Below are 25645 nucleotides of genomic sequence, written 5' to 3'. Positions count from 1 at the left end.
AGGAAACCACTATTGGGATAAATAACAGCCTCGATATCCAAACTTAAACTAAAAAGGGTCAGGTTAGCAAAACTTGGGTCAGGTGCCCATTTGATTATCAAGTCCACTAAGACCACACATGATGAGGAAGTAATAGGTTTTCAAGGAAAGCATGCTTGCTGTTAGAAAAATGAGAATGAACACTGGACGGGAAAACGCAACAGGTGTCTACTAGGAGCAGCTGCCTGAAATATACCTGTGTTGAGTGTTGATTAGGGAAAGGTGAGAGGTGAGAGTATAAGCACTGGCAACAGAAAAAGTTCTTGCTGCCTTTCTTTCCCAAAAATGACCTCCAAGGAGATCCTCAATCTCTTAATACATAGTAATAAAACCCAGAAATAAGGATGCTGTGTAATGGCAGAGAATGTCTGCCTAGCTAGCTGCATTTAAATATTGGTGAAACCGAGTCCCCTTAAAAACACGTTCCCTTACCAAGTTTATGATTAATCTCTCTATCCAAAACTTTATTCCCTGTCTTGTCCCCTCTGACTTCAATCCTGTGCTAACTGAACACTCATCAACCAGGTCAGATGACTAAAATTTTTGTTGTTGGAAACATTGTTAATGTACTAAAATTGCTACTATAGATATCATCATTAATGTACAAACTCAGGTTTTTTCTCCAGGGCAAGATGAGCTAACAGACCTCCAAGCCATGGACCACCTAGCGAGAGAATCATAAACCAGAGGCATCCTGACTCCCGAAACTAGGATTAAGAAATGTCACAGAAATGTCAAAAGACAATGATTAATTCTAGCCTCTTTGTTTTCCCCTTTAAAAAAACCCTGAACTCAAAAACCAAGTAAAGGTGGATCTGAGGCCTAACTCCCACTCCCCTGCTTGGCACCCTGCAATAAACGCTGTGCTTTCCTTCACCACAATCAGGTATCAGTAGATTGGCCTTGCTGCACCTTGCTGTTGGGTCTAGTTGGTAACATTAGGTCAGTATTGGCCTCCTTTGGAGGATTTGAATGCCATTTCCTGGTTTTGTACTGCTGCCACCACCACTGTATCCCCTTTCTGATTTTCCATCTGCTTTTCATAGTTGCTCCATCTACGCACAGATCTATTCACGAGCCCAGTGTCTCAACCATACCAAACCTAAAGCAATGGCCACTGAGTTTTAGTGTCTCATGAAACAGCAATCTTCATCGACGTGGAAATGACACTCCAATCTAACTATTCTCTAATCCTTCGTGCCCAGACACTGTAACCTCAGCTGTCACCTCACAACTCCATGTTGGTCTGACTATATAGTTTTCAGCAAAAACGTATTCTTGTGATGCAATTAAAAGTCTAGGTACAGATTAAGCAGCTTTTCAACTCTGTTTCTCTGGGCATTTTTAAGGCTGGTCTGATTTTGAAATGGCTCCCTTAAAGACCAAACGGGGGGATGCCAAGAACTCTGGGCAGTACTTCAAAAGTCAACAGCTGCTCTGCACTCCCAGTCAATCCCAATTTGCCACTTGGCTGCTTACTGATGAGCTGCTTGTACCAGTGTCTGATAGCCCCAGAGTGTATTCCCTAGTTCACCCATTGGCTTGTCAAGCTTTGGGCAGATATCTGGTACCCCAGAAGTTTGGCTTCTCTGCAGAATAGCTTGTTATAAGGGAGAGGGTATTTGATGGGAAGTCAAGGGTCCAGTTTCAGGTTTGAACTATCCCTAATTACCTATATGGCATTGGGCAAATAATTTAATGTATCAGAGCTTTAGGTGTTTTTTCATTTTGTTGTTGTTGTTAACATTTTATTATGGGAAATTCAAACACATACAAAAGCAGAAAGAATAATATAATGAGTCCCACATACCTATCCTCTACTTCAACAATTACTCATTTTGATTTATCTATACCCTGCCTTACCTACTAGATTATTGTAAAACAAACCCCAGACCTCAGATTATATCCATAACTATTTCAGAGTGTATCTCCAAAAGATTAGAAACTTTTGTTTTTAAAAATCACACTAATAATTCCATCAATAGTGCAGGAGGATTCCCTTTTCACCACACCCTTTCCAGCATTTATTGTTTCCAGATTTTCTGATGATGCCCATTCTGACTGGTGTGAGGTGATACCTCATGGTAGTTTTGATTTGCATTTCTCTAATAGTTAGTGATATTGAGCATCTTTTCATGTGCCTCTTGGCCGTCTGTATGTCTTCCTTGGTGAAATGTCTACTTAGGTCTTCTGCCCAAATGTAAAATAGATAGCCAGTGGGAAGCAGCTGTGTAGCACAGGGAGATCAGCTCGGTGCTTTGTGATGACCTAGAGGGATGGAATATGGCTGATTTAGTTTTGGTGTACAACAGAAACTAACACAGTATTGTGAAGCAATTTTATACTCCAATAAAAATCTATTAAAATAATTTTTTAAAAAATCACACTAACAACAACAACAAAAAATCACACTGACATTATAACCCAGCAGGGCCCTATGGGGCCTTCCCAGGACAGACCCCTCCCCCATACCCTCGACTTCAGCTCCACTCTGAAGTACCTAGAGAATAGTATCTGATGCACATTTCCTGTGTTGTTTTACAGATTCTAAAAACGCCCACCAAATGGAAGATGTTAACTACTTGATGACCCCCAGGCCCCCAGGCCTACTGGAGCCTAAGGATTGATAATTTTAACCCCTATGACACCTCCCTGTTACCTCACCATCAATCAATCAGAGAATTATGCACAAGCTGATCACTTATCCTGAGACTCCCCTCACTCACCTGGCCTTTAAGAATGCTTTGCTGAAACCCATTGGAGAGTTCGGGCTTTTTGAGCATTAGCTGTCCCAGAACCCCTGGGACGCCTTACAATAAACACTGCACTTTCCTTCACCCTAAACAGGTGTCAGTAGATTGACTTTACCACTCACGAGCAAGCAGACCCAAGTTTGGTTCGGTAAGAATATTAGATACTAAAAACAATAATTTAGCAATATTTTTTAAAATCCAGACTGTTCAAATTGTCCTGATTGTCAGATTTTTCAATATGCTCTTTTTTAAAGGATCCAAATGAGGTTCATAAAATTTCATTGTTGAAATATTTCTTAAATCTACTTTAAACTATATTCTCATTCTCTCCCTCTCTCTGTCTGTCTGTCTCTCTCTCTCCTACAATTTATTAAGGGGAAAAGAACTAGATCATTTGTCCTGTAGAGTTTCTCAGTCTGGACTTTGCTAATTGTATCTTTGTAGTACTAATATTTAATATATTCCTCTGCCCCGTATATTTCCTGCAATTCTAGAAGCTTGGTCATCTCAAGTGCTAATTTTTTGTAGTAATGCTTATTTGGTGGTATTGTATACTTCCATCATGACGCATATAATGTCAAGTTGTTTCTCCTTTTGAGTTGCTAGGATTCTTTGATAATTATTGTGTAGATCCATTATTTCATAAAGTGTTGCAAAATGGTGATATGATAATTCTAGCATGGCTTCTACATTTACCAGCTGGAGTACTTCTATAAACAGTAACTTCCCCTTGCAAACTCTTTTGTTTATCCTGCAGTATAGATATATAAGAAAGGAAGGATAAATGCTTGAATGTTTCCCTATATTTACAAGTTTAAAAAATAATGAGTTGTTTCTCTGGCATCTTCTGAAGGAAAGCAGTGAGATTTTGTTTTGTTTTTGTAAGATCAGTATACACTTCTAAATTTAACCATATTTTATGTTTTAATCCATTCCAGTTATATTCTTATTTATGCCCAAATTGGCTAATGGGAATCTCTTCAATTAATCTAACAAGGAAAGAACACATAAAACACTCTACGTTTACAGGAAACATGATAAGCTACGTAGAAAATCCAAAAGAATTGACAAAAAACGCTCTTGGAACTAATAAGCAATTTTAGCAAGGTTGCAGGTTACCAGTTCAATATACAAAAGTCAATCCCTTTCCTATCAGTAATGAAAAAGTACAATTTGAAATTTAAAACACCATACTATTTACATTAGCACCCCCCTAAACGAACTACTTGGTATAAATCGAACAAAATATGTGTAAGAGCTATATGAGAAAAAACTATAAAACTCTGATGAACAAAATCAAAGAAGGATTAGATAAATGGAGAGATATTCCATGTTCATGGATGGAACACTCAATATTGTCAAGATGTCAGTCCTTCCCAACTTCATCTATAGATTCAATACAATCCTGATTAAAATCTCAGCATGTTATTTTATGGATATAAAGAAACTGATTCTAGGGCTTCCCTGGTGGTGCAGTGGTTGAGAGTCTGCCTGCCGATGCAGGGGACACAGGTTCATGCCCCGGTCTGGGAAGATCCCACATGCCACGGAGCGGCTGGGCCCGTGAGCCATGGCTGCTGAGCCTGTGCGTACAGAGCCTGTGCTCTGCAATGGGAGAGGCCACAACAGTGAGAGGCCCGCGTACTGCAAAAAAAAAAAAAAAAAAAAAAAAAAAACTGATTCTAAAGTTTTATGGAGACAAAAGACCTGGAATATTCAACACAATATTGGAGGAGAACAAAGTTGGAGGACTGACACTTCCTGACATCAAAACTTATTATAATTAAAAACTTCTGCTCTGCAAAAGACAATGTCAAGAGAAGAAGATCATGAGCCACAGATTGGGAAAAAATATTTGCAGAAGACATATCAGATAAAAGACTGTTATCCAAAATATACAAAGAACTCTTAAAACTCAACAATAAGAAAACAATTTGATTTAAAAATGGGCTGAGGAAGAACAAAAGGAAGAAGAAAAGGAGGAAGAGGAAGATGGAGAAGAAGAGGATGAAGAAAGCGTGATAACTGGCAAGAAAACAAAGCAAAAACAGCACCTTCATCTCTGCAGTGCTGAAGGTTTAATGTGGGTCCAGACAGATTCATGAGTTTTTCTTTAGTGCGCTCTCTCTTTTTTTTTTTAATAAAAAAGCTAGTAATATAAAAACTCTAAGTTATCAAGAAGTCAAATTGTCATGATGACCCCGTTTAAATCAAGTCTGAATGGATAAAAATAAGTACAGATTTTGTGGTTTTGAAAATACTCTTAAGGTATTCAGGAAAATGTCCTTATGTGTAACATCTCCATTGTTAGTGATTCTGGATAAATGATGTGTGACTGTAACTTCCTCCTTGGTTAAATTATAAGCTATTAGACATTACAACATGATTGAATATATGCCATTTCAAACCGAGCCCAAGATAAATGATCTATATTTCAAATTAAGCTTTTTACATTTGAACAGAAGACAACAACCTTGGAATATGACTAAATCCCAGAGCAGAAAGACTGATATATCACATATGCTAAATATCATTGAGTCAAAGGCAATGAAATTTGTTATATACTATAATATTTGAGAATGTATGTGAGCTTTTAAAATGTACTCCATGGTTCAGTGCTATTAAGTCCTGATACATCCGGTTGATGCATCGCATCATCAACCTGCCAGGAAGCCTTTGGAGAGCAATTTGTCCCTGGATCCAAATCAAATATGTACCCTGACTGTTAAAAAATATTTTGTTAGACTAAATGACTGAGCTATCTTTGACAGGACTGCCAAATGAATTATGACAAGGGTTGACCACTTTGAGCCCTGGGGCCGTATTACCAAAAGGAAAAAGAGAAAAATCTGTTCTTTCTGGTCTGATCTTATGTAGAACAAATGCATCATTCTTTCTGTTATGAATCTCAGTTGAGGTCCAAATGCTCTTGCACTCTTTTATATTGGAACTTAACAGGATATAAGTGTCATTTATCCTGTGTATTATCTGAAGTGGCGTATCCTCAAAATTGGCGCACAACATTAATTCTGTATCACAACAAAGCTGAGGCTTAATGGAAAGAGGTGTGTAGGAGCCTTACGTACCTGTGTTCAAATTTCAGCTTTGCCACTTATGAGGCTTCTAGTCTTAAAGTGGGATAATAATATCTATCTTTTGGGACTGCTCTAAAGGTTAATGGTGAATGTTAAGTGTCTGACATATTGTAGGCATTCATTAAAAGGATAGCTTTTATTATTATTATCTAACAACAGTTTTCTTCTGTAATTGCTAACTTAAAGGCTAATGAGGATACACATATGAAAACAGTTATGTAGAAGATGATGGGTAGCAGTCAGCTGGGCAATGCAGAACCTGCCTAAAGGCATTCAAAAATAAAAGCAGCAACACAATCACATTGACACTATTAAAAATAATATTCTCTGTGCCAACTGAACCTACCCTGTCTGCCCATTGATCTCTAAACATGAAAATTCTTTCTCAAAATGCATTTAGGAAAAGTCATCAGAAATTATTTTGCCTCTGGGCACCTTTACACCCCAAACATGCAAGAGGCTTTTAGTTTTTTTTTTAAACAAATAGTTTTTAAATTCATTTTAAGCTCCCCCTCACTCCTTTGACCAACACGTGAGTAATTCAACACATCCCAACTTTGTTTTACTTCTCCCCCACTGAATCAAAACACAGGAACACTTGGATATCCGCAACGTTCCGTTTCTCTGTCTGGCTACCTGAATTCCTGAAGTAGACAGAAACAGAGCAGAAGGGAGGTGAACGCCACGTTTCATTTCCCTCAGGCTTACGCTGCATTGTTACGATTTTCTTGAAGTCTAGGGCCCATGGAACTACGTAAATGGCTATGACTTTCCTAAGATAAAGACAATATTCAGTTTTATTGCATTTCTTTGTATTTTATGTTTCCTCTACATTGTGTTTTAGGAAAGTACAAAGATCTTACCCATGGGGGGAAAAAACTGCTTTAAATAATTACTTGGTTCTTAGGGTGTTTTTTTCTCAGAAAAATGGTTTTACTCCTGCAACTATTCAGGAGTTGACTTTCTCACAAAAGAAGGGCTTTCTGAAAATTTTCCATTGGCAGTAGTCCAATGTCATAATTACTTTAAATTAAACCCCCAAGTGTTTCCCTTTCTCTTCCTTAGCACCACAAACAATTCCTTCCTCTGAGTGTTAGACTCAAGTTTAACTCAGCAAGTTTCTAGAAGCAGTCCACAAGGCCACAGGGAGCAGAAATTCAAACTTTGACCTTGAAAAATGCTGCTAGGATCTGTCGTTCATATGTTCAACACAGCCCCCGTGTTCAGCTGAGTGTAGAAACACACTGGAGGCCAGAGTGTTTGTGGATAGAGAAGGGGTTGAGGGTGCATCCTTGAAGGTTGGGGGGAGGTGCGGGGGAAGAGAAGTGCTGTTTTCCAAAGTTTTGCGTGGCTGGAAAGGAATTTTAGGCAGCTGTGTAGAATTATTATCCAAAAATTTATTCAAGGTTAAAGCATTGATCAGATCAAATATTTTAAAGAAATGATTCAGAATTGAAGATTCTCATGCTGATTCATTAAGTTGGAAACATCTGCACTTGCCCAGAATTTATTTCACCCTCCAAATATATTTATAACAGACTTAATGATCTGTCATGTATACAAGTTTACCAGCCATAATTGTTTTAATTCTACTTAATTTTTTCAAACAATATTTTTCCAAAGCACTGAAGATTACTTGGATAAACTCACAATTGGAGAGAAGCAGCAAAAGCTTAATATCTTTTCTCACCCCAGTCCTCCTCCCATCCCATCCCAACTCACTCAGGTTCTAACTAAGGCAAAAAATAGAGATCTGAAGAACAAAAGCTCAAGCTTAACCAAAGTACTGAAGGTCGTGGCTCAGGGACTCTTATAAAGGCAGAATAGTGTGGGCACCACAAACGAAAGTCCAAGTTTGCTCCTTGGACTTGCTTGACTGAAAATTGCTTTCTCTTGTCTGGAGGAGAAGAGATCAGACTCTTAGACCTGCTTTCAAGCATTTTGTTCAGGAGTCTCTCAGTCCTTCACTGTGTATTCCTTTAGACTTTCCTTTTGAGTTTTGTAGTTCAGTTGCCCTTTGGTTGAGTTTTGTTGCTGATAATTTGAAAATGTCTCTGGTTCTCTGGGACTCGGCGCTTCAGAAGATTTACAGGTGTGTCTCTTTAGCCATGCCCTGAAAAGGTGGTAAAAGTTTTTGTAATCTATTTAGAGGCTACACAGTTTAACATAATTCTACTTTCATCTCTCCTCATCTTATACATATAATGCAGTAGGCTGTTTTATAGAGGCTAAATGTGAAAGGACAGTGGTACTATAGTATTTCTTAACCTATTACCAAGATCACAATATTTTATCAGGAATGAAGACCCCAATGCAAATTTCCATTCTCTTTGTATAACATTTATGCAATAAAGAATAAATTGAGTACATGATTTTTCATTTCTGAAGTACTAGGGCTAGTAATGCATGAGCTGTAGAGAAGCAAGCATTAATCTATCTAGCTGCTAAGAAATGAAATGTCACTTAGAGGAACTTGTTCTTCCTGGCACACTTTTTCACGGAGTTCTCCATCAGAAAGCGGAGAAAAAACTAATTCTTTTTCCAAGTGCATTATATCATAGCACATATACACTTTTCCACATGTCCTGATTTAGTTCCTGCATATGGGGTGTACAGAAGCTTTCATTTTTTCAAGGATACTTCATTTGATTTCATTTTTCACAGTGAAATAAGTAATTTTTAAAAACAGAAAAGTAGGATAGACACAAAGGAAATATTTCTTCAAAAGAATATTTGTTTCTCAATAGCTGTTGTATTTCTGAGCTGACACCATTACTGTGGGTTTTGGGTGGTGTCACAAGATGTGCGTGTGTGTATGTGTGTGTGTATGTGTGTACCTGATCAGTTCTCTTCACTCATGTTATTGGATGAATGATTTCTCTGGTGAATTGAGATCACAAATTTTTAGGTGAACTAAGGGCACAAGTAATTTTAATGATAATAAAGCACTTTAATATAATAGGTGACTAAAAAGCCTAAACACTATCTGTTTAGTTTTTAAAACAGAGCAATTATCTTTATACATATTTCTTTGCAAAATAGTAGACAGTACCATTCATTTTTCTGGTAGGAATGCATTTTTTAAAATAATGTATTTATTTACAAAACACCAAACTTGAACAGACTTACTTTCCACAAACTAATTTTAAAAACGTTCATTCGAAATAATGTAGATTTCAAGGAAACAATTACAGAAACCCACATTATCATCTATGCTTTGTGAAATAAAACTGTGGATATTTTGTTGATTTTCCACAAATGTGCCTTCCTGTAATTGAACATATGGTTACATCTAAGTAAAGTAACACCTCCTTTATTGGAAATCCCTTAGGGATTCACTGTTCCAAACACTGGGATTTCTTCCAGGTAACTGAGCCTTTTCCCTTTAACCTACCAAGATTTTTCAAGTATTTCCTTAAAACTGTACAGCATAGGTCTCTCTTTGTTTTTAAGAGCAGTATTAAACATCATTTAATCTTTTAAACATGTTAACCCCCCCCCTTTGTAAACGTGGGAAACTGATAACGCTTAATTTGCAAGAGTGTTTTAAATATTTTTAAAATACTCCCATCACTGTTATAAACATTACTGACGACACCTCCCTATCTGCGGTCCTGTGAGTCAGCTGAGGCTTATAAAGTTATTTAGTCTGAGTCCCTCACGATGCACACCTGTCTCCTCTGCAAAATCAGAGGGCGGTGCGGTGGTGAGGAGGGGCTCTGTCCTCCTAACCAACCTCTCCCACTTCCATTTTGCGGCCAGTAGAACTTACTTCTAAGAGCCCCATCACCCTCCTGGTGCCTCTCGTCCTTCCGTGGGTGTTGTATTCCTGTTAGGGGTTGAGAAACCAGAGAGCTGAGGCTCTTAGCATTCCAGGGAGCGGGTCCTGATGCAGACTGAAGACTTGCCTGTGAGTAAACAGCTTAATAGTTTTGAAGATGGTGTTGTGGTGTCAGGGAGGCCTATGCTTATTGTGAGACTTTCTTTTTTTTTTTTTTTAACATCTTTATTGGAGTATAATTGCTTTACAACGGTGTGTTAGTTTCTGCTTTATAACAAAGTGAATCAGCTTTACATATACATATATCCCCATATCTCCTCCCTCTTGCATCTCCCTCCCTCCCACCCTCCCTATCCCACCCCTCTAGGTGGTCACAAAGCCCTGAGCTTATCTTCCTGTGCTATGCGGCTGCTTCCCACTAGCTATCTGTTTTTTGTTTGGTAGTGTATACATGTCCATGCCACACTCTCACTTTGTCCCAGCTTACCCCTCCCCCTCCCCATGTCCTCAAGTCCATTCTCTAGTAGGTCTGCGTCTTTATTCCCATCCTGCCCCTAGGTTCTTCATGACCTTTTAGCTTCTTAACTGAGCTCCAGTTTTCTGAGAGAGCTGGATAAACAACGTTTACATTCAAAATACCTTGCCCTACCTTTGATTGGATATTGCTTCTGGATGGAGAGTAAAACATAAATAAGACCATACAAAATGGTATTGATGGCATTATACCTTTTTTTAAAAAAAAATCCTTAATTTTTTTCTGATTTGCACATTGATATCCACATTGGGTTTTTTTAAATTAAGTATCAATTAAGTATTGATTTACGATGTTGTGTTAGTTTCAGGTGTACAGCAAAGTGATTCAGATATATATATTCTGTTTCAGATTCTTTTCCATTATAGGTTATTACAAGATATTGAATATAGTTCCCTGTGCTGTACAGTAGGTCCTTGTTGTTTATCTAGTGTATATATAGTAGTGTGTATCTGTTAATCCCAAACTCCTAATTTATCCCTCCCCCACCCCCTTTCCCCTTTGGTAACCATAAATTTGTTTTCTATGTCTGTGAGTCTATTTCTGCTTTGCAAATAAGTTCATTTGTATCATTTTTTAGATTCCACATTTAAGAGATATGTGATATTTATCTTTCTCTGTCTGACTTACTTTGCTTAGTATGATAATCTTTAGGTCCATCCATGTTGTTGCAAATGGCATTATTTCATTCTTTTTTGTGGCTGAGTAATATTCCATTGTATATATGTACCATATATATACATATATATATGGTATATATATACATATGTATATATGTATATATATACATATGTATATATATACATACATATATATACATACATATATACATATGTATATATATACATATATACATATGTATATATGTATGTATATATACATATATACATATATATATGTATACATATATATGTATATATATACATATGTATATGTATACATATGTATATATATACATACATATATATACATACATATATACATATGTATATATATACATATATATATATACATATGTATATATGTATATATATACATATATATATACATATGTATATATGTTCTTTATCCATGTTCTTTATCCATGTCAATGCACACTTAGGTGCTTCCGTGTCTTGGCTATTGTAAATAGTGCTGCTATGAACATTAGAGTGTATGTATCTTTTCCAATTAGAGTAATCATCTTTTCTGGATACAGACGGCATTATACTTTAAATAAAAGTGGTTTTCAAACAGCAGAATCCCTTTTCCCACTTCCTATGTTAAAGAAAGTGAAGCAGAGCCACATCCCCCTTACTTGGCATCTCCTCCTCTCAAAACCATTGGGCCCCTTAAGAAGAGACTCCTCAGAGTCCAGGGTCTTACTACCTTTCTATTCGAAAACAAAATACTCATTTCTAAACTCAGTTACTTACTCTTTGATTCTCCATAATGAATGTAAAAAACCAGGATAATAGTAGAGAAAGTCATTTTAATAACTCTAACAGGCAATGATCTTGAACACTACCTTCCTTATGAAGGGAAGCCAACCTTCTCCCACATTTCAGAACTTTAACAGAATTTTTTTTTTAATCTTGACAGATGTGTGTGTTCCTCACTGATGACTTTCTCTACGTGCCTTTCAACGCCTTCCATCCATAGAGGAGCCAACCTATTCAAGTCAGTACTTGTCATCCTTGAGGTAAGATCGGCTGGGATCCTATTATGGTACTGGTCTTGATGACTAATATATCCTATTCGTAATATCTCAGTGCTGATATTTGAAGTCCTCTTTTATACAATGGGGAGTAATGAAAAGAATATTGGAGCAGAGTCAGAAATCTTAGAAATTGCTATGACAACAATGAAGTAATATTTGTGAAATGTCTTTGAACATGTGATGTATTATTTTGATTTACAAAGAAGTTTTATTAGACGGTTTATGTGCCAGGGGCTGTTCTAGGCACTGGGATACAGCAGTGAACAAGACTAAATCTCTCTCTTCATAGCACTCACATTCTAATGGAGACAAATAAATCAATAGATTTACTATTGTTATTTTTATCACAACATCATCATCATCATGATTAAATAGAGCAACTTTGCCTATTAGTGTGCGGTTACCATTTGGATTGGGGACATAGTGAGTTTGAAGTTTGAAGGTGAAGTTGTGGGTTTGTGTCCTGCCTCCCTACCATGTACTACCTTGATAGATTCATAAGCCAGTCATCTCATTTTACCAAGGACATTTCCTCATTTGTAAATTTGGGACAATAATAATGCTTAAGTCACAAGAGTGTTTTAAATATTGTGAATATCTTAAGGTACTATGCAGTACTATACATACTTAGTCCTATCTCTTTTAATATGGTGTCCTTCAGTAGAGAAGCCCAGGGACTTCCCTAGTGGCCCAGTGGTTAAGAATCCGCCTGCCAATGCAGGGGACACGGGTTCGAGCCCTGGTCTGGGAAGATCCCACATGCCGCAGAGCAACTAAGCCCGTGCGCCACAACTACTGAGCCTGTGCTCTAGAGCCCGCAAGCCATAACTACTGAGGCCCGCGTGCCTAGAGCCCGTGCTCTGCAACAAGAGAAGCCACCGCAATGAGAAGCCCACACACCACAACGAAGAGTAGCCCCCGCTCACCTCAACTAGAGAAAGCCCACGCACAACAACAAAGACCCAACACAGCCAAAAATAAAAAAATAAATAATAAAAATAAATTAATTATTTAAAAAAAAACCAGAGAAGCACAACGTGCTGTCCTAGCTGTAGCTAATTTAAGATATCTTCTTTTTTCTAAACATACGGTAAAAAAAATAATAATTGGAAACAGAAGTGTCTGCTGTTCCAGATAATGTGAAGTGTATTCATGTTGCAACATTTAAGCTTCATGCATAGCCATGAATTGGCCAGTGTTTTGCCAACAACATAGTAAATGACAAATTCACGTATCAGTTCTCCATTGTTCTGATTACAACCTTATACATGGGGATGATTCATGGTACTTGCTTTTCAAGTCACAATTTCAAGCAACATCATTTGTCTTCTATCAGCAATTCATACTTAGACCAAGATTCCACGTGCTGATCTCTTGTATTTCATAGTATTTCTAGTCTCAGCCCCATTCAGACTGTAATATCTTTAAAGGGTGCAGATGGCCTTAAAAAACAAGAAACTCAACCATTCATTTATGTCTATTTCATGATCGTAATTATTTTGCCCAGTAGAGAGTCTTGTTCAATGCTACTTGCAGAGTAGTTTATTCAATAAATTTTGTCCACTGAATATTGTAGCACACATTACTGTGTGTTTATATTTCATATATCAAAACCAATTTGATTCCAAGGAGAACCACGTGAGTTAGAAGCATAGATTTGAACCAAATGAGAAAAGATAGATGATAGAAAGAGGATGGCCTTTGAGATGGGCATTCATTGATTCGTATTTTCACTCAGGAAGCATGTTATAATGCTTAATATGTACTAGGAACAGGGATACACATTCCCTGTCCTCAGGTAGAACCAGTTTAGTGAGTGAGTGAATGACATAATAGTTATAAGCCACAAATAGGAATAATGGAGAGAGGACATGAGAAAAAGGCATGGAAACAAATAAAATTAGTGCAGTCTAGAACAGGCAAGTCCATAGAGAAAGGTGTATGGTTGCCAGGGGCTGGGAGGAGGGGGCATTGGGGAGCTATATTTCTAACAGAATGGGATGTATTTTAAGGCTGAGGAAAATGTCCTAAAATTAGATACTGGTGTTGTTTATACAACCTTGTGAAAATATTTTAAAAATCACTGAATTGTATACTTAAAAGGGATAAATGTTATAGTGCATGAATTACACCTGAATTTTTTAAAAAACAGAGTGCAGGTTTAGGAGAACACTGAATTTTCCAAAGTAACTGCATGTATTAGTTTCCTAGGGCTACCATTACAAACTACCACAAGCTGAGTGGCTTGAAATAACAGAAAGTTACTGTCTCATAGTTCTGGAGGATAGAAATCCAAAATAAGACATTGAAAAGCCATGCTCCCTCTGTAACTTGTAGGGGAGAACTTCACCTTGCCTTTCCCTAACTTCTAGTGGAAGCCATCCATCTTTGGCATTTCTTGGCCTGGAGATGCATCCTTCCCGTCTCTGCCTCTGTTGTCACATGGTGGTCTCTCTGTGGGTCAGTTTCCAAATCTCTCTCTTCTTATTAGGACACCAGTCATTTGCATTAGAGCCCACCCCGATGACTTCATCTCAACTTGATTATATCTGCAAAGACTCGATTTTCAAATAAGGTCACATTCTGAGGTTCTAGGAAGGACATGAATTGGGGGACACTCTTCAACCCATAACACTGGGACATAGAGAAGAAGAGTATTTAGACTTTGTCATGATGGAATGATAATGCTAGTATTAGGAGTTTGCTCTTAAATTCGTAGGCAAAATGCAGTTTTGAATTTTTAGCTGGGAAATTAATGGAACTACATGTTACGAGAATTAGTCTGGTGATAACTGGTGGAATGATTTGGATTTAAAAGAGACAAGAAGTAGGAAAATTGAAAAGGAAAGTTGTAGAGAACATTGAGGAGGAGAAATCCTCAACATATAAAAGGAGCCCATGCCCCCATCGTCCCCTTTTTAAAATCCACAATATTTTGTAATTAGTCTGTCTCCAGGGCATAAGAATGGTAGAAATGGTGGTTATCAGTAGGGGTTGTTGTGTGAAAAATTATAGAGTAGAAATGTATTTGCATTGCTCACCAGTAAAAATAAAGAAAAGTAGAGACATTTACAGAATATTTTAGGAGATGAAAGTCTCAGAATTTGATGATGGATTAGATATGCTGGGGCGAGAGATACCAAGGATGGCTTCTGGCTTGTGGTTTACGTAACTCATACATAACTCATTCATTGAAATGAGGGATGTTGGAAGAGAACTGGTTTTGGATTGGGAGTGGAGGTAGAAATGATGAATTCAATATTGCACAGATTGAATTAGAGATGTTTTCGATATGTATTTAGTGGTTATGTGAAGGATCTGAAGCTCACTTACAAGTTTATGTATAAGAAATAGTTGAAATTAGGATGTGGATACAATCTCTCAGAGAATATACAGTATCATGAAGGAAATGATACAGGAGCAAAATTTAAACAACTCTGAACTGGAGATCAGGTGGAGGACAATGAGCCTGCAAATGAAACAGATTGGGAGAGACAAGAAAGGAAGGAAGAAAACAGCAAAAATTACTCTACTAAAAGTAAGAGAAGAGACAATTTTACATGAAGACAGTGGTCAATAATGTCCAGTGCTATTGAGAAGCCAAGGTGAAGATTTGGATCCCTCGAGGTAACTGATGACTCTAACCAGTTAAGTACCATTCATATGCTGATAACTCCCAAATGTAAAATTCCAGTCCATCTCTTTCCTGAACCCCAGACTCATATCTCCAGTTGCATATTGTATGTCTACTTGGCATCACAAGCGTAACACATTCAAAAGAAAGTTCCTGATTTTTTTCCCCAAATTTGCTCCCCCTGCATTCTCCCCCATCTCACTTAGTGTCAGTGCACCATCCTTGACTCTTAGTTTACTTTCCTACAACTCATCCAGTCTTCACCAAGTTCTATTAACTCTACCTTCAAAGTATTCCGACCCCTAGCCACATGTCACCACCTCCCTATGCTAAACTCCATTGTTTCTTCTTGTTTTTAATAATAGCTTCATTGAAATATAATTCATGTACCGTGTAGTTTATCCATTTAAAGTGCCCAACTCAGTGGCTTTTATTGTATTTGCATAGTTGTACATCCATCAGCATAGTTAATTTTGGAACATTTAGTCATCCCCCCCCAAAAAATTTAACAGTCATTCCCCATTCCCTCTTTCCCCTAGTCCCTGGCAGTCACTAATCTACTTTGTATCCGTATGGAGTTGTCTATTCTGGAATTTTCATATAAATGGTATTGTACACGATGAGGTCTTTTGTGAATGGCTTCTTTCATATAGTGTAATGTTTTCAAGGTTTATCCATGTTGTAGGATATATCAGTACTTCATTTTATGACTGAATAATATTCCATTGTATGGATATAGCACACTTTGTTTATCCATTCATCAATTGATGGACATTTCAGTTATTTCCACCTTTTGGCTCTTAGAAATAATGATGCTGTAAATATTCATGTTTTGTTTAAACATTTGTTTTCCTTTCTCTTGGGTGTGTACCTAGGAGTGCAATTGCTGGATCACTGGATCACAGGGCAGCTCTATGTTTTACCTTTTAAGGAGCTGCCAGATTGCTTTCCAAAGCAGTGTCCATTATTTCTTGGTGGAATTATTTCATCAACATTGTTACTGCTGTCCTTACTTCCATCCTTGCTCCCCAAGTCCATTTTGTCTGCGCACATCCCTCCACTGGCTCCTCAGCTGAGTCAGAGTAAAGCCAAAGCACTTGCAATGATTACAAGCTCCCACGCAATCTGGCCCCATATGACCTCATTGGTTTTATCTCCTGCTGTGCCTCCTCCCCTTGTTTATTCCCTATTTATCTCTTTGCTCTTCCTTGTGTATACCAGGCACACTCCCACTGCTTATCCGCTCCCTCTTCCTGGAAAAGACTTCCCACTGTATCCATAGTGCTTGCTCTTTACCTCCTCAGGTCTTTATTCAAGTGCTTCCTTCTTGGTGAGGCAGCCAACACACCATCACTCTCTTTCCTGCCTTGCGTGTGTGTGTGTGTGTGTGTGTGTATTTTTATCCATCACACTTATTACCACTGAAAGTACTATGTAGTTTGTTTCACATCTGTTTTCCCCCACCAGAGATCTAGCTCCATAGGGGTAGGGATTTTTGGATTTTGTTCAATGCTATATCTTCAGGGCCTAGACTATTTAGTAGGATTAAAGAAAATTTGATGAATGAATAATTGGATGAATATGTGTTAAGCCTGGCAGCCTTATTGGAATAGGTAGAGTAGTGAATGGGAAGTGAGGACATGAGTCAGTGAGAAGAGGTGACACTTCTAGTGTGTTTGCAAATGAGAGAGTCTGAATATACATAAATCCTTCTGCCTTCTCTCCTGTTACTATAGATTAAGGGTCCATGCTCTTAACTAAGGCCAGCTCTACACATGTACCTACGATCTTGTGGGAAGGAAAAAGGTTTTCTCTACCAGCTTAGGTCCAAATAGTCAGAGGCCTGAAAATTAACTGAAAATAAACAGATTAGCCAGAGAAAAAGACAAGACCTCTTTAACAGGAGCACACAGGAGTTGCTCAATAGTGAGTAACTGAGGGAATGGATAGAGATAAAGTTTTATATACCAGCTTAACAAAGAGCAGGGCTTAGGGTTTCAGTGGGAATGTATGGAAGCTTTTATTGGGTGTTTTTTTGTTTTTTTTTTTAATTTAATTTATTTTTTGGCTGCATTGGGTCTTTGTTGCTGCACATGGGCTTTCTCTAGTTGCGTCGAGTGGGGGCTACTCTTCGTTGCGGTGCGTAGGCCTCTCATTGCGGTGGCTTCTCTTGTTGCGGAGCATGGGCTCTAGGCACGCAGGCTTCAGTAGTTATGGCTCACGGGCTCTAGAGCACAGGCTCAGTAGTTGTGGCACATGGACTTAGTTGCTCCGTGGCATGTGGGATCTTCCCAGACCAGGGCTCAAACCCATGTCCCCTGCATTGGCAGGCGGACTCTCAACGACTGCACCACCAGGGAAGCCCTTATTGAGTGTTTAGATGCTAATGGAAATGGGCGGACTATTTCCTTCCTGGGTAGAAATTTCCTCCTGGTGGGGAGTACGGAGTATGGCAGCTGAATTCATATTTCCCAGGGCTGAAGGTCTGTCTTCTTTCAAACAGGAAACCCCCTGGGGGGCGGGGTGGGGTAGATGGGGGGAGTCAGCGGCAGCGGTATTTTCGGGAGGTTTTTCTTTTTGAGATAATGTCTTTCTGTGGCTACTGTCTGTTCAGATGTTTTCTGTTTAAAATAATCTTCAGACCACTTTGGTGGGCTGCTAATTCCTTCAGTCCTATCCCCTGTAGCCTGCACAGACAGGCTTGATGTACCCTTGATGCACCCTCTTGGGACAGCCATGCACAGAGAAGGCCACGTGACAGTCTCACTTGGAGCTGAGTGAGGTGCACGGCCCTGGTTAAGGGCATCACCCCTGCAAAGGTCTCTACTCAATCCTGCATCATCAGTTTTCCCTTCTTGTCTGCATCATCCTGTTACATACAAACATGCTGTTATTCTCCACAGTTTTAAATAAAGTAAAATCAACCCTTGATTTTAATAGGAAAATTTAAATATGGACCAGGTATTGGATGCTACCTAGAAATTACTGTGAATATAGTCACAGGAGACCCCTACCCTCAGGCAACAACAGGAGACTATAAAAAATCCAATAAACAGAGAAGGCTCTCTGTTCATCCTAATTTACAAAACGTCCTGTCTTCTCGCACAAGCTTGGACTCAAGTCTGCTCAGATAAGAAGAGAAAAAATAAGAGTTCAGACCAGTCAGGGGTCTGGAGAAAGTGAAGCAACACCCAGGGCCACTGTCCTAGGACGCCAGCAAGGCGTCTCCATGTGCTTAGAGGAAAAACTTAGTGAATTGTGATACCCAGAAACTTCTGCCCTTGTCTTTGTGTAAAACATTTAAAATTAGGATATGTATTATTTTGTCTCAATAAAAAGTTGATTTAATCTTAAGTGACTTAATTTTGAGTACATAGTCTTATGAAGTAAAACAAAAAAACTCCAGGCAGTAGTCCTAGTTTTAATCTAGTAAATTGTGAAATGGAAATTATGAAAGACTTGGAGAACTAAGTTAAATATTCAATACTCAGCATTGACTATATAACCTACCAAAAGTAAATAGCTTTTGGAATAAACGAGCAAACATAAATACAATCAACTAAGTTGTTAAATTCACCAAACACCATATTGATGTTCTAAAAGCCCATCCCCAGGCCATGTTTAGATTAAGAACAAAAATGGAAACACCAGCACTTACTTCTGTAACTTACTTAATATTGACGGTCTTAAGCACCCACATAAACACAGCCATGAAATTGTCAATCCTGTGCTATTTGTTGCCTTTCCTGGTACAAAGCTAATACATTCTCTATTAATTTCCTAGTTAATTCAAGACTAGCTAACATGTTTCTATAGATAGATATCACCCAGGAGGGGGGAAAAGAGATGGTGAAAGAAAAAACTGTTTTGTGGTCATTGCTGTCATATTACTGTTCTCAATGGTGGATTAAATTATCAAAGGACCAAAATATCAGTGCATTACTAATTCCCGGAAAAATGACCTTCTGAGGATACTGTGGTGGAAGGTAAAAGAGAAAGTGTCAACTTGGGACTCACAGACAGAAAGGGGCTTCTCTAGTTTACTAATGGGCCTTAGGCTAACTTTCCTAAGCTGCCAGATTTACTAAAAAAAAAATCTGCTGGGTGCCAGTCCCAGGCATAGGCATGGTCCCTCCATATTGGACACCATAGCCAATGGGTGAGACAGATGCTGTTGTGTAAGAAAGAATTCGGCTGAACTTTGCCCCACTTCCTAGGAGGGAGCCTCTAAATCCTTGGAATTTCCAAAATGAAAGGAGGGTCTTTGTTATTCATTGTGGGTCCCTTGGACCACACTGGAATTTATGCCAATGAGGTGACTCCTGGTGAGCCCCTAGATAATTTCAGGATGGGGCTTCCATGCTGGAGAGACCATACTGCATGATTAGAGGGTTAAGGTTTCGAGCCACGCATTTATAAGTCCAAGATCTGAGAAGGGGACGGGGGCTCAAGATTGAGTTTAATCACATGGCCAATGATTCAATCAATCAAACCTATGTCATGAAACCCCAGTAAAAACTCTGTATATCTGAAGCTCTGGTGAGCTTCCAGGTTAGCGATACTGATCAATGTGGCAGGAGGATCCTACATCCTGAGGACAGGGAACATTTTTGTTTGGGATCCTCTCAGACCTCACCCTGTGTGTCTCTTCATTTGGCTGGTTCTAATTTGTGTGCTCTGTGATAAAATTATAATCCTAAGTATAATGCTTTCCTGAATTCTCTGAGTCATTCTAGCCAATTACAGAACCTGGGGAGGTAGTGGGAAGCTCCAGATTCGTAGCCGGGTGGTCAGAAGTGTGAGTGGCCTGAGAACTCTAGAGCTTGCAGCTGGTGTCTGAAGTGAGGGGTATGTTGTAGAGCACTGTGCGCTCGACCTGTGAAATCTGACCCAACTCCACATCGTTAGTGTCAGGACTGCATGGCAGATATATGCACAGAAAACTTGAGCACCAGGAGGAGATGCTAAGAGAGGGGCGTGCACTGAGAAAGTGCAGGAGGCACCCAGGGAGAAGCACGTGGCCCAGCCCTTTCTCTAAGGACAAGGAAAGCTTCTAGCAACTGTCTCTTGAGACGACTCCAAGAATGCTTATTTTGTAAAAATTGAAAGTAAAAAGAAGAAAATAAAATCACCCAACCAAAGATAATCAAATCCATGTTTATGGTTTTGGCATATCTTCTTCTACGCATCTCTTTATGGATTTTTACATACGTGGGGTAATGCTATATATGCAGTTCTTTTTATTTTCATTTAACACGTCCATCATAAGGATTATCTTTTGACATTAAAGCTTCATCACCCATTTTCATTTTAATGGTTGCACGACACACTATCCTACAGAGACGATGTAGTTTATCTAACACTTTTCCTAAGTTTGAGCCCTTGGGTTGCTTCTGGCTTTTGATATAACAGATAATGCTAAGATGAATATCTTTATGTGTAAATCTTTGTCCACATTTCTGATTATTTCCTTAAGATAAACTTTTTTCTTTTTTTTAAGTCTGACCTTATTTATTTCTTACTCTTAGAAAACCTTGTTTTTGACTGGACTTAGACTTAGAGGTAGAAGCTGTCGGACAGGACAGCCTCCATCTCTTGGCAGTCTGTTCCCGGAGTTTTTCTTTGATATCCTTCATCCTCTGGGCCAATGGTTAGCATATTCTGTGGCCTCTTCCTAATTTTTCTTAGTACCCTGTTTCTTCAGAGCAACAAGCCGACTTTGGTGTTGCAGGACACAGGGAATAACGTAACACTGCATCTTGGGCACCGAGGTTTCTTACCTTCTCTGTTCAGGAGCTTTGCACAGCACACTGGCAGACACCATCTTCTTTAGAGAGATTGGAAAGTTTGTGGGTGCAGCTAGCTCTTTTGGGCCCCAGGTGATGATGCCCGGTAGTATCAGTGAGTGCAAGAATATCTTTTTCCAATGGTTATTATTGGTTAAAATAATAACCGAGTTGAGAACACTCAGATTGGCGTCCACAGTGCATCCCCTGAACAGATTTGTGCTTGCTTTCTCTAGTCCTCCTAGTCTACCGTGCTTTGTGGGGAAACCTGGTTTGTCATCCCCACCACTGATTCCAGCCACATAGCCCTTCCCTTCTTCACCCAGAGCACCCGCAGCAGCTTCTGTGGCTAAACGCTTCTCATAGGAGGCTCAGAGTTTGCCTTTGTTGTCCACTTCAGTGAGTTTCTGGCAGCCCATGGTTGGGAAAGAGATGTTCAGCTTTGTCTTGAAGCAGTTGCTTGCCTCTGAGACACAGCAGAGATGATAAACTCTTGAAGTAGAATTACGGAGTAAAAGGATTTGTTTTTACAACTCCTAAAACCTGATGCCAAATTGATTTACAGAAACATGAATTGACACTCCTGCCAGGCATGTGCACATGTCTAACTTAAAGCTCATTTGCCAAAACTAAATCATTTACTAAAAAAATGGGAAATTCGATAGGCTGCCAAAACTTTTTTATTGCTTTAATAAAACTTTATTGCATTCATTTGACTACTTGTGAGGCCAGCTGAATATTTTTTCATATCTATTAGTTAATTATACTTATTTGGGTTTGAGAGCTTTGTTCTAAGTATTCACTTATGTCTTAAGTGTTTAACAATATGTTAAATTCATCATATACAGTACATACACTATGGACTTTACTAAAGACTGATGTTCTGATAGGGCGTTAGCCTTTTATGAAATTATGCTATTAACATGTCATGGGTTTTTTCCTGTTATGTTTTATATATTTGCATGTTGAGGATTATGTTTTTGTGAAGTAAAAAAAATTGTTTTGGTATATTCTTTCGTGACTGTGTGTTGCTCAGACTGCCCTCCTAGAAAGGACTCCCTGCCACGTGACCAGGCGTGTGCTTAGCTTCAGCCGCTAGCTCTTAGCCTTTTAGGTTTTGCCTCCGCTTTTGAGCTGAGGGGCCACTATTTTCAGGATCGTCTTCAGCCAGTAAAGAGGCACTGAAGCTTGGCCATTTCTGCCCAGTGCATGATCCCTCTAATGGGTATTTTTGGCCTAGAGCAGGAGCCTGAGGGCAGTTCCTCCTCAGGAAAAGAAGCCCATTCCAGCCCTAAGGAGCTGCTCTGCACAAGTGTTTCAAGCGCTGTGTCTAAATGCCGCAAGGGGTAGACTGTGGCAGAGACCTAGACGCTCAGCTCAGATCTTCAAAAATGGACTTGTTGCCCAGTTAAATGGTACAGCTGGTGGACCACCTCCAGCTATAAGTTCCTTCTTGATCTTCCTCAGCTTTCATGCCACGATTGCTCTTGTTCTCAAGGCAGCCCTAACCATATATAGAACAAGAAACTTGTTCAAGGGCCTAGCTGGTCTACCCAGACTGGGACTGATCTGATGGGAAATCTTGGCTCCGGAGCTCCCCTTGGGGCTAACGGACTTCTTTCAGATCCACATTCCCTGCCCGATCCTGCTTCCTCCTCTCTACCTTTCACACTGTTGCCTACCGGTAAGGCTTTCACCTTCTACCCCATTTCAGTGTCTGCTTCCTAGAAAACCCAGCCTGTGACAGGAGCTACCATGCTTTTAAGCTTAGCTGTTCTTCCCATCCTGATACTAGAGAAACATTCACATAGACTTGGTTCTATTTTTAAGAAGGACTTGACTTCTTATATTTCAATTTTGTATTCATCTGCAAATTATTTTGGTGTGGTGTTAAGTGAGGATCTAACCTGATTTTTCTTCCTGTGGTAGGTGGCACTGAATATCTCTGCCTCTTGTCTCTTATGCCTTTGTGTCACCCCCTCCCCTTGAGTGTGGGCTGGACTCAGTAGCTCAATATTAGATTATAAATAACTGCAGGTCCTGTCTTGAGCTCTCTCTCGCCCTTTCTCTTGGCTCACTTATTACACTGATGGGGAGGAAGCAGCCTATTGCAAGCAGCCCTATGGGAGAACCACGCGAGGTGGCGAGGAGCTCAGGCCCTCAAACCAATAGAACAAGAGGAGCTCAGACTGTCTAGCCAACAGCCTATGAGGAGGTGAAGCCTGCCAGCCACCAAGTGACTGAGCTTGGAAGCAGGTCCTTCAGGCCCAGCTGAGTCTGGATCATAACTGCAGCTCCAACTGACAGCTCAACTGAAACCTCATGAGGGATCTTGATTGAGTGAAATGTACCCAGTTAAGTTGCTCCCCAGATTCCTTATTCAAAGAAATTATGATATGTTTGTAGATTTCAGCTCTTACATTTAGGTGTAATTGGTTATACAGCAATAGGTAACTGATATATTCCTAAAGGAACAGCCAGCACTTGCAGCTTTATTTGTATTTTTTGTTTGTTTGCTTATTTGCTTAACAAGCTAGAAGTTTACTTCTTGTACAGTTAACAGGCCAAGCCTAGGAAGGTGATTCTGCTATTCTTGACCAGCGGCTCCCATTTAAACAGCTGCGTCTCAGGCAATTGTTTAAATCTGACCTTCTCTAAATTAGAAGGACAGGAGAGAAGGACCAGAAGCCCAATCCTTTGAGCAGCAAGACTTGGAAGTGGTATCTTTCAATTTCACTTATATCCCATTAGCTAAAATCTGATCACATGGTTGTACCCAGTTGCATAGGGAGGTTTGAAAATGCAACATCATTTATTGATCATGCCTTTCCCCTACTGAATTATTTTTCCTCTCAACCAAATGTTGTATTCTGTCCATTGAGCCTTAGCTGTTGCCAGAATATTCCACTCATTTCTGATTTTTTATACATTTTATACAGTTTTTCATTATTACTTTCCTTTCTGAACAAACTAGAAGCTACTTTTTTATTGTCTGCAATTACAAGCAAATGGTTAAATCAGTATGTCCAATTTTTTAAAACTATTGGCATTTTTAAAGTTTTATCAAAGTCAAATACTCATATAAAAAGTACACAAATTACAAATGTAATTTCAACGAATTTTTACAAAATGGACACAATATGTAACCAGCAGCCAAAAAATCAAGAAATGAAACATCACCAGAGCTAAAGATTCCCTTCCAAAACTTCTGGGAATCTTACATTACTTTTATCTGTTTCAGAACTTTATATAAGGGGAATCATAAAGTACATACTCTTTAGTGTCTGCCTTATTTTGCTCAGTATTATATTACTGAGATTCATCGCCATCATTGTCGATAGTTAGAGCTCATTCATTCTCATTGCTATATATTATTCCATTAAATGAACATACTATTTGTTTGTTTACTTATTTATGGACATTTGAATTGTTTATAGTTTGATGGCTATTACAAATAGTGCTCTTTTGATCATTATTGTACCCAAAATTTGCCCATCAAAATTCTGTTTTGAATTATAATAAACCCACACATTTAGGGGAAATTGACATTTTTCCAAATCCAGTCTTACAGTTCATAATCAAATAAACGTGTATCTCTATTAAATCTTTTTAACTTTTATACCTCTCAAAACAGTATTGTGATATTATCCATTTGCATCTTTCACATTCTTTGTTAAAGCTACTCTTTGGTATATATAGTCTCTGCTGATGTTGAGTTTCATAATACTTAAAAGTGATTATTACTAGTACATAGCAATGTTATCTTACATATATTTTCTTTTATTCCAGACAGTTTTAGAATACTGATTCTAAACTCTAAAGCAGCAGTCCCCAGCCTTTGTGGCACCAGGGACTGATTTCGTGGAAGACAATTTTTCCCATGGACGGGGTGGGGAGGGGATGGTTTTGGGATGATTCATGCTCATTACATTTATTGTGCACTTTATTTCTATTAGTATTACATTGCAATATATAATGAAATAATTATACAACTCACCATAATGCAGAATCAGTGTGAGCTTGTTTTCACTTGCCACACACTGATAAGGTTTTGATATGAGTGTGCAAGCAATTGATTTATTATGGTCTCTGTGCAGTAACCCCTCTGCTAATGGTAATCTGTATTTTCAGCCACTCCCCAGCACTAGCATCACTGCCCCAGCTCCATCTCAGATCATCAGGCGTTAGATTCTCTTAAGGAGCACACAACCTAGATCCCTTGCGTGTGCAGTTCACAGTAGGGTTCGCGCTCCTATGAGAATCTAATGCCGCCGCTGATCTGACAGGAGGAGGAGCTGAGGCGGTAATGCGAACAATGGGGAGCGG

At 38.9% G+C, this 25645-nt stretch overlaps 1 pseudogene; it reads right to left on the bottom strand.

Annotated features, from left to right (window-relative positions):
- LOC132518368 (small ribosomal subunit protein eS6-like) overlaps positions 1–24651 on the bottom strand; it is a 60243-nt pseudogene extending 35592 nt beyond the window's left edge.
- Between the last annotated feature and the right edge of the window lie 994 nt (positions 24652–25645).

Source organism: Lagenorhynchus albirostris, chromosome 3 (genome assembly GCF_949774975.1).
Source record: "Lagenorhynchus albirostris chromosome 3, mLagAlb1.1, whole genome shotgun sequence".
NCBI lineage: Eukaryota > Metazoa > Chordata > Mammalia > Artiodactyla > Delphinidae > Lagenorhynchus > Lagenorhynchus albirostris.
This window is presented reverse-complemented; position numbering and strand designations above follow the sequence as displayed.